The sequence below is a fragment of the Chiloscyllium plagiosum genome, chromosome 35 (genome assembly GCF_004010195.1).
Source record: "Chiloscyllium plagiosum isolate BGI_BamShark_2017 chromosome 35, ASM401019v2, whole genome shotgun sequence".
Taxonomy (NCBI): Eukaryota; Metazoa; Chordata; class Chondrichthyes; order Orectolobiformes; family Hemiscylliidae; genus Chiloscyllium; species Chiloscyllium plagiosum.
In genome coordinates, this window is record NC_057744.1 from 2800406 (window position 1) to 2811063 (window position 10658).

Here is a 10658-nt window from a genome sequence, read left to right on the forward strand (position 1 = left end):
AAGTGAAATGTCTTGGCAATAGCTAATGGGCTTAAAAGGAATGAGTGCACCAGGTAGTGTAAATAAACAAAACTGAATTCATTGTTTGGAGAACAGGACTGATTTCCATCAACTTTTTCGTAAGTCCAATTTCCTAAGCGATATGGAAATTAAATTGAAATCAAGCAACAAATTTTTTTGTCATGGAGAAGAGAAACAAACTTCTACTCGAGATAAAGTTGCAAAAATGTCAATTACTGGATAGAAACTTCTTTTTCAAACCCCACTACTCCTCCCTCCTCCCACACTTATCCTCCAGAATGTGACCTTGCTGGGATATGATTCCAGCTCCCCCCCCCCCCCCACCCCCGCCGGCAAGTTTTCCTTTACTCACACATCCTCACTATGACCATCATCTTAACATAAGACCGTGGGAGTAACAGATGCTGTACCATGGTTCTAGGTAATCTTTCAGGTGGAAATTATTACACAATTCTTGAGTCTGGCAAACCATTTGGTGAAAGATGATACTGAAGCCAATCTGTACACAATGTTTATATTCACTTACTGAGCGAAACATCCACCACCCAAATCAAAAAAATGCCCAGTTTCAGTAAGTGCATTTTGTGTATGGTCAACGAGTACATCACCTCCACCTGTATATAAGTAAATATGATTCTCCCATGAAGCAACTAGCGAACTGAAAATATTTCTTTCTAAAATGTGAAGCATGTGTCTCGATAACCAAGATTGTAACAACTAACATCCATGAGCCATCATTAAGTTAGCAAAATACCCCTAAAATAGTTCACAGCAACAATTATCAATCAAAATTTGACAATGATTTACAGAAGAAAATATCAGGACATATGGGCAATGAAAATCAGACAGACTTTCAGAAACAGAGTTGAGAGGGTGGTGCTGGGAAGGCACAGCAGGTCAGGCAGCATTTGAGGAGCAGAAGACTCGACATTTCAGGCATAAGCTCTTCATCAGGAATTAGCCACACAATCCTGATGAAGGGCTTATGCCCGAAACGCGATTCTCCAGCTCCTCAGATGCTGCCTGACCTGATGTTTTTTGCAGCACTACACTCTCGACTCTGATCTCCAGCATCTGCAGTCCTCACTTTCTCCTAGACTTTAAGAAGCAGATAGACATTAAAAAGCATCTTCAAGGGAGGAGAGAGTCAGGTAGTGAATGTTTGGGAGGAAACTCTGGAACTTTATATCTCAGGAAGCTGAAGGCATGGCAGTCAATGGTGGAAGAATTAACATTGAGAATGCATAGGAGAACAGAATGGGAGGAGCAGAAAAATTTTGGAGGGCGGTAGCTTTAGAGGAAATGTCCGATACATTGGGGGGAGGAGGGGGGGTGATCCTATTAAAGGATTTGGAAAGAGTGACTCCATAAATACCTTCAGAGGTAATATAGCTGGTATCAAGGGGCATGAATGCTGTGTCATCAGGCTGTAAGATTTAGCAGCTGAAAGCAGTTGTCGCACCCAAGATGGAAGAAAGCAAATGGAAAGGCCATCTTCGATAAATTCAAACCTGTTGACTTTATACTTGTTGCTAATTGAAGAAACTCACCAACTTTACATCTTCTCAGGAATCTCAAACTTGTACGAATAAATGGTATAGACACAAAGTGGAGGAGTGCAGAGATTTTGGAAGCTATATACTCCTTGCAACCCCCATCACCTTTCTTTCTTCAGCAAGGTATCGGACTGTCTTGTAAATCTATCCATACCTGCACACTTCAGAAAACACAGAGAGGAGAAGCAATTCAAGACCCCTCCTTTGATTGCAAGGTTAACTTGTCTTCTACATAAATGGATGTGGTAACATAACAGTTCTGTTGCTCGAATGAGCTAAATGAGGTGGAGAAATGGGAACACTGGCAGCTGGAGAATTTAAATTCACTTAATTAAATAAATCTGGAATAAAAGACAAGCTTCAGAAATGGTGGCCATGATACATCCAGGTTGTCTTACAAACCCATCCAGTTCATTAGTAACCTCTAGGAATCAAGAAATCTGGCAGCGTCAGATTCAGGAAGGTGACTCAGTAGTAACTTCTCAAGGGCAGGTGAATGGACAATAAATGCTGTCCTTCCTGGCAGCACTCCTGCTGTGATTGCATTAAAAGCAAAAAGCAAGCCAGATACGGGCCTGAAGAGTTCTTGGAGCCACCTCTGCCAACATGGTGACTTAGTCAGTTGCTTGGGGATTGTTGGTAATAAAATAATATTTTCGAAATACTGATTACAGGGTTTTTAACACATCAAAGAAAACAGCATTATTACAACAATTCTAAGCATGTCAAATAAAAAACATCGTTTAGCAGCTCCCCCATGTGATCTGACAGTTAAATGTGTAGGTTTGAAAGGCAAGATTTCTTTAAGGTGAGTACTTTGTTGATTGCAGGTATGGGGATGGTTGCAAATCCATCAATTTCCTCCAGTGATTTCCAGATCGTGCCCACTATCCAAAGAAATTTGCCAGAAATGCTTTGTGTTAATATTCAATAAAAATCAGGTAACAATCTGCTTTTTGACACACATACCAAATCTTTCCACATTGGGCACAATCAGTGGTCAGGGCATAAACTGTGCCCAAAACGCCACCTGTTTGAGATGTGCTTTTCCCCTTGAGATTTGGGCCAAACTAATCAATTTATCACTTAACCCGAAATGTGTCAAATGCCAGTGTAACCAATTAGCAATTTAAATTTCACTTTTAAGTTTTAAAAAAATGCTTTAAAAAAATTCTTGTGATTTTAACAATGGTACAGTTTGCTCCATACAAATCAAAATGGTTTAGGAATGGGAGCTGGGGAAATGGGAATAACACTCGAGTAGTGATCCAGAACCCCAGGCTAATGTTCTGGAGATGTTAATTCAAATCCCAATATAGAAGATGGTGAGGTTTGAATTTGATGAAAATCTGATATAAAATAACCCAAGGGTGACCATGTGACTGTAGCTAATTGTTATTAAAAACCCATCTGGTTCACTAATGTCCTTTGGGGAAGGGAATCTGCTGTCCTCACCTGATCTGATCTACATGTGACTCCAGATCCAACTCAGTGATTTTTAGCCATGCTCTGGGCAATAAATACTGACTTCTCAGCAGCGACAATGTTCCAAGAATAAATTATAAGAAATAAGTGTGTTGGATCGCCCAAAGAGCAATTTAAAAACAACAAAGCAAAGGAGTTTTGCAGAGCCATTTGCCAGTTATAATGAGGGACAGTAGTTAATTTCTTAGTAAATTTGATGAAGAAAATTACATTTTAAATATTCTTGTTAATGTTCTTGTATCTGGAAGAGACAGCTAATTTTTTCTTACATTTCCTGGAAAGTTCAGCTGTAATGAGCAGAATCTAGCCAAGCCGGGGGGTTGTCTTGTAGGTGGAGACTGCCAGTGATACTGGAAAAAAACACAGAAACCTGATCTGTACTGAATGTACTTTGCACTTAATATTCCACGTGACTTCATGCAGTTTATGCCAATTTTGGGCAAACAGTGCAGAACAGAAATATCACTGAGCGGACATCCTACCCCGCAGTATTTAAAACTGTTCCCCTTTAAAGTGAAAAATCACACAACACCAGGTTATAGTTCAAAAGGTTTAATTGGAAGCACACTAGCTTTCGGAGCGCTGCTCCTTCATCAGGTGATTGATACAATCACCTGATGGAGCGTCGCTCTGAAAGCTAGTGTGCTTCCAATTAAACCTGTTGGACTATAACCTGGTGTTGTGTGATTTTTAACTTTGTACACCCCAGTCCAACACCGGCATCTCTAAATCCTGACCTTTAAAGTGACACTGTCTTCAAGAGCCATGCAAAATTCTCAGTGATAATTGCACACAGACTTAACAGTTTCCATTTTAAATTCATTCATTCCATCAGTATTATGTTGTAATGATTTGATCTCATGTACATTTAAACAGTAAGTCTTCCAGCATTTTAAGGAGCAGCTGGGAGATTCAACAATGAGGAGTTGCAGTGCCACCACTGACAGGAAAATGCAACTATTGTGTGACATGTTTACATAGGCACTGACTAATGTAGCTACAGATTTAAGAATTTAGAGTGAGAGAATGTTAATATAAAAGAGGAAGATAAAACTGCAGCTAACAAAATAAGATAAAAAGTCCATTCTGATGTAACATTTTAAAAATAGATCTTTTTGCATATTGTTAAAGGAACATTGTAATCATTGCCTCAAATCTGGACTTGTTTCACCTGGAGTAGAGAACACCCAACAAGATGGAGACATCTGATCATGCAACCTGGGCTGGCAGATCTCTCTGGGTTATTCTTTATGGGGCAGGGTGAGGATTCTGTACGTAATGATTCATGAAGCAGAGATTTCTGTGGGACAACCTGAATAGAGTGGAGAATGTTTTCTAGTTTGATACTGTTGATATCTAACTCACCCATGTGGACATTTTAGATATGTCAGCCTTAGAATTTAGAATAGGAGGGATTGGCATAGAATTGGAATTCCATTTAGAATTGGAATAAGAACAGAAATTGCTGGAGAAACTCAGGAGGTCTGATAGCATCTGTGGAGAGGGAACAAGAGTTAATGCTTTAAGTCTTAATTTGACTCTTTTCTTGTTAACTCCAATGAAATATTAATCCTGTTTCTCTCGCCAAAGGCGTTTCATTTCTGATCTCCAGCATCTGCAATACTTTGCTTTTATTTGACTGAGAATTCTAATTGACCAACCAGAGGTTATTAAACAGAGAAACCTCACTTTTTCAATAGACTAGGGATCTAATATTTTAAAACTAATCAATTTCTTTACCCATTAAATCAGCAGCAGAGCTTAAGATCCCTTTCTTAAAAAGAAAAGAAATTTGCAAGAACTGGGATCGACTTTTAAGGTCTTCAACCGCTTTCCCATTTTTGTTTGAAGGCATGGCAAGCACTGGTGAAATTACTCAGCCCCCAGAGCCTGAGTGACAAAGCTGGACCAACCGCACAAATAATTACTGTTGAAGAGTAAAGAACAGCAACCAAATGAATTTTATTTGAAGCAGAGTAAAGTTGGGAGTTAAATGAAATCGGGAGGATGCTATCCAGCAGCAATGAGAAAGAGGTGAGATTGAACGCCCTCCCAAATCTCGTGAGGGCCAGCTGTGCTGTTTACTGCATTGAATAAAATCAACTTGCTGGAATATTGTCTGTACTTTCGAATAAATTCATTCTGCCCCTTGCTTGCAAAAAGAGACCCTGATTATACAGCAGGGTATTCTGTGATTCCAAGCATGGCCTCTGTTGAGCACTCTGTTTTTGAAGTCCTGCACTGAATATGTTTATCTGGAGATACAATGATTGTCACCCGGTTCCCTGATGTTCCCATGCCTAAGCTGCCAGGCCGCAATGAATGCTGGCTTTATGCGCCCTTGTTGCAGGTGCTGGGGGCATGTAATCACGAATGAATAGAGAACACATCGAAATTCTCTCCCGGCCTGGCAGAGAGCAGGTCAGGCTTTAATCCTGTGAGAAACTTTAGTTTGTCCTGCTGCCCAACTTCCAAATAGGTTTCATCGGAGAGAGAAGAAATGACAAAAAAGTTAGCTTGGTCAATAGAATGCATTATATATAAATATAAATGTTCCAACTGGGTTATGAGTGGCTATTAAAAATATCATCAGTAACCACCCTTTAGCCTTATTATAATTGCCCCCTGCTCCTACCACAGCAAAAACCTCATTTCCCGAGATCCAGGCAGCTAATCATCATTCAACATACCGAATCATGGATAAACGTGTTTGCAATATTACTGTAGCTTATTCAATATGTACTTACAAATTTGAATGCATTTTACATATGCATATGTGAAGACATACAGAAATATTAAATATGCAAAAAAGACAGACACAGATTTTATTTATTCATATATAAAAAAATATACATTTATCCATATATGTTGCACTTTTTCAGATTGTGATTGTCAACAGGGACAATGGAACAGGAGGTTGTTACTATGGAGATAATGACAATACGGCACCAGAATGGCTTTTCATGACATCTTCAAGAACCAATGGTGACTTTGCTGTGAAATACCAGGAGTGATTGAGTATTCAGAGATCATGGTTGAGCTGTTTAGAAGCATCGAGGTTCGCACAGTGAACTCGCAGGATTGGATGTGAACTCAGCTTGCTGACTGGTCCAGGTGACACAGTCAGTGTATCATCTACAGGATAAACAAAAGATTCCTTACTGTGGCCATACTTGATAATTAGTATGAATATGTGGAATATAAAGTTATTAACTGCCGAAATGTGCAAAATGCACATTCTTACTGATGTTAACACAAAACCATCTAATTTCACCACGGGTCAAATACAGCATTGAACACACGGATCTTCAGGCTCAATCTGACTGACTCCTCTTCCACCGGAAACCCAAACCTAAATCCTTCAGTTAACATCTAAAACAGATTCATTGATCACTTTTCTCATTGTTTTATGTGGGATCTTGTTATACATGAATTGGCTGCTGGTTCCTACATTACAGCAGTGATTTTACTACAGATGCTCTGACTCTTCTGCGAAGGACTCTGGGATGTTTTGAAAGTTGCTATATAAATGTAAGGTGCTTTTTATGCTTCCTCCTGCTGGGTTGGAAGAGGCTGTTTAAAAATGGACTTTTACTGGCTCCTGTGGGCAAGTGCAGAGTGTCAGGTGAAGGAGACTTTTTGTGAGGAGGGTTTTAGATCAGCTGCAGGTTTAGGAGATGGGGAGATGGAGCTTTTCTGCTTCGGTAATGCAATGTAAAACAAAATGGGATGGATTGGATCATGGAATGATAAAGGAGGAAGAGAGAAGCCATTTTGTTCACCACAATCACTTGTGTTCACTATCTTGCCCACTGATCACCAATGTAGCAGCTATTTGTGACCCAAGATTTCAGCTGTGATGTGATCAGTCAGCTCCTCACTGATTTACTTAGTTTTCAGAGAAAGTTTGCCTGTTTTGAACATGCAAATGTGCTTCCCTTTAAATTCCATCTTGTTTATTTAGGATTAGTATTCAAAAACATGTCCCTCCCCTCAACAATATGCCCACTTATAATGTCTTTAGATTTCTTTTTAAGAGGCTGATTCAGTTTAGACACAAGTGTTGATTTACGTAACATGGCAGACAATTAAATGAGGGCAAACCAAGACAGTGAGAAACATCACTCAGATAGAGGATGTCGACTGCAGTGAGTCAGAGCTTGGAAGAATATCACTTGTCCCATTCCTTAAGCTGATACTTGCAGTTCAGAATCAAACCAGATAGTTTATGAGGAAGAAAAGCTCTCTCTCAGACACACAAAACTCACACAGAGACATAGACGGGCACACAGAACACACAGACACACAGTAACATACACACAGACAATACACAGACACAAAGAAACATACACACGCCCACAAAACACAGATACACACATCACTCACACATCACACACAAACAAAAACACAGAGACACACACACACAATAACACAGACACGTGGACACACATGGAGACACAGACACACACAAGCACACACACAACAGAGTGTGTAATCACTTGTCTGTTAACCCTCCCCAAGTGCATTACCTCACACTTTTCCAGGTTGAATTCCAATCATTACTGCTGTGCCGAGCTGACCACATACACACGAACAACACACAGACATGCACAAATCACAGACACACACAGACACAAGCACAATGCACACACAAACTCAGACACACACAACACTCAGACACACAAACAATGCACACACAAACTCAGACAACACAACACACAGACACACACACAACACACAGACACAAATAACACACACACACACACAAAGTACACATACACAAATCCACCCGTCATACGTCTGCAGATTTTAATAGTGGGTTCTGTATTATAGCAGTGCTGTAATATACCCATCCAATGAATGTTCTGCTGTTGGTTTCTGAAATGCTGTTGTATTTTACTTGCTTTAATGTTTAAATTCTGTTAAAACTCAATTTGTACTCAATTTTCCTGCATTTTTCATCATCAAAATAGTGGCTTCCCAACTCCTGGGGGTGAAATGGAGGTATTCCCACCTTCCGAAGCACGGATGAAGGTTTCCTGCTTCTTCATGTGTAAAATGGAGGTTTTCCTGTCTTCCAGCCTAGTATACAATGCACATCCCTGCACCAATTTTCAAATCGATTTCTGCAGCTGCAGTCTTAATAAATCATCCTGCCAAATCCACCGCTTAAATTATGTATCTCCTGATCTTATCCCAGTCTTAAAGTTCTCCTAACTATATCCTTCTGTTAGACTCCATCTTCTAAATCTTTTAAAATGCCCTTTTGTCATTTTAAACCTGCTCTGTAAAAATTGTCAATCTTACAGCCACGATATCAATTAACTCAATGGCCTCCTGACTTTGCTGCAGATGGTCAGCCAGGCACAGCAGTAATGGATGGAATTCAACCTGGAAAAGTGTGAGGTAATGCACTTGGGCAGGGCTAACAGGTGAGGGTTTACACTCTGAATGGTAGGCCACTGGAAAGTACTGAAAACCAGAGAGACCTTGGTGTGCATCCCCACAGATTACTGGAGGTAGAGGGGCAGGTAGATAAGGTGGTTAAGATGACATGTGAGATACTTGACTTAATTAGTTGAGGCATCAAATACAAGAGCAGAGAGATTATGCTGGACCTGTATAAAACACTGGTTATGCCACAATAGAGTACTGCATACAGGTCTGGTCACATGTTATCAGAAGCATATGATTGCCCTTGGGAGGCTGCAAATGTGATTTACCAGAATACTGCCGGGCCAGGAGGATCTGAGTATGAGGAAAGATTGGATAGGCTGGGATTATTTTCCTTGGAGTAACAAAGTTTGACAGGGGACTAGATAGAAATGCAGAAGATTATTACGGGTGTCAATAGGGTATATAGGAAGGTACTTACTCTATCAGTAAAGAGGTCAGTCTTTAACCAGGGGACATAGATTTAAGGTAAGAGATAGAAGACTAAGAGGAGAGTTAAGGGGATTTCTTTTCACTCAAAGGATAATGGGAATCTGGAACACATTGCCTGTCTTGTTGAGTCAGCCGCTCTCATAACATTTCAGCAGTTTTTAGATATTCACTTGTGTTGCTGTAGCTTCCAGGGTTATGGACCTAAAGCTGGAAATAGTATCAGTGTAGTCAGACGTCTGTTGATGAGCTGGACATGATGGGCTGAATGACCTCCTTCTATGTTGATAGTTGTCTGTGAGACTCTTGTAACTGCTCCTCGTGGTGTCTGCTTGCTATGGTGATGATACTTTCTGTGATCAGAAAGGTGAGATTTGTTTGTTTCACAGCACTGATCTGACTGATAGTTTCTGATATTTGGGCTGCTCTCACTGTTGATTTGTCATATATTTCCTGAGCATTTATGCTATTACTTACAAAGTAAATAGATTCTGTTGTTGTTAATTCCTGCGTTTTGTTAAATATTGTTCTTTCAATAATTTTATTTGTTTGCAGATTGAAGTAATCACCAAAGGTTGTTAGAATTTCTTCAAATGTATCTGCATCTTCTTTAATATTTTGGCAAATTAATAGTAGCGTCAGCGCCAGGGACCCTTCTCTACAGAGAAAGTGCACATAGAGTGAGACCAGCATTAAATTTAGAATCTGAGAGGTCCATTCAGAAGTCTGATAACAATGGGGAAGAAGCTGTTCTTGAATCTGTCAGTACATCTGTTTAAACTTCTTTACCTTTTGCCCAATGGAAGAGGTTGAGAGAGATTGATGTTGCATTAGATAAGTGCCGATGGCTTTATACCTTGTAATCTTGCATCAAAGCAATATTGCTTTAACTCTGTTGTCTTAAAGTCTCTTCAAACTCTTAAACCTGATATAATAGAAATGCTGTTTTATATTTCAATTAATAACGCTTAAAATTCTTTATTATGACATTTCTGGAGTATTTTACTTCTTTCAAGTTTCAAAAGCCAGTAAACAGCAGTTTTGTATCTCTCTACTGCTTGTTGGGCATTTCTCTTTTTAATCTTCAGGTTGGTTTTACCCTGCCTTTTATGGACAAACTGGAGATTTTCCCAACTTTGCAGCCTAGATATAGTGTCTCCCTGCTTCTTTCCAATGAAATGGCTGTTTCCCTACCTTTTACTGTCTAATAAGAGAGTACATATCTTTCTCTGAATTTTCAAATACATTTCCATGACTGCGGCTTTAACCAAATCTTCCCAGTGAAAGCACAGTTTAAGTCAAGAATGTTCCAATCACATTACAATCTTCAAATGTTTCTACCTTCTTCTGTTCATCTTTGTGTTCAATTTTTTAAATTACCCTTTTGTTGCCTTAAATATGTCACCTCTCCACAACTGCAGCCTCAAGGTGAATTCATGTTCTGAGCCTTGCTGTGTCTGCTGTGGTTCTGTTCGCCGAGCTGGAAGTTTTTGTTGCAAACGTTTCGTCCCCTGTCTAGGTGACATCCTCAGTGCTTGGGAGCCTCCTGTGAAGCGCTTCTGTGGTGTTTCCTCCGGCATTTATAGTGGCCTGTCCCTGCCACTTCCTAGACGTGAGGGTACAGAGAACACCAAACGGAGAATTCACCACTAAGGTACACAGGAAAGCCACACACACAGACCAAGTCCTGAACTATGAAAGCAACCACCCCAA

General features: G+C 39.9%; 1 long non-coding RNA gene across 1 annotated transcript in view; it reads right to left on the reverse strand.

Annotated features, from left to right (window-relative positions):
• Positions 1-5936: 5936 nt before the first annotated feature.
• Positions 5937-10658, reverse strand: part of LOC122540577 — a 21024-nt gene continuing 16302 nt past the window's right edge. The window contains exon 3 of the long non-coding RNA XR_006309356.1: positions 5937-6197. This is a non-coding gene — a long non-coding RNA (uncharacterized LOC122540577). The remainder of the gene's footprint in view (positions 6198-10658) is intronic.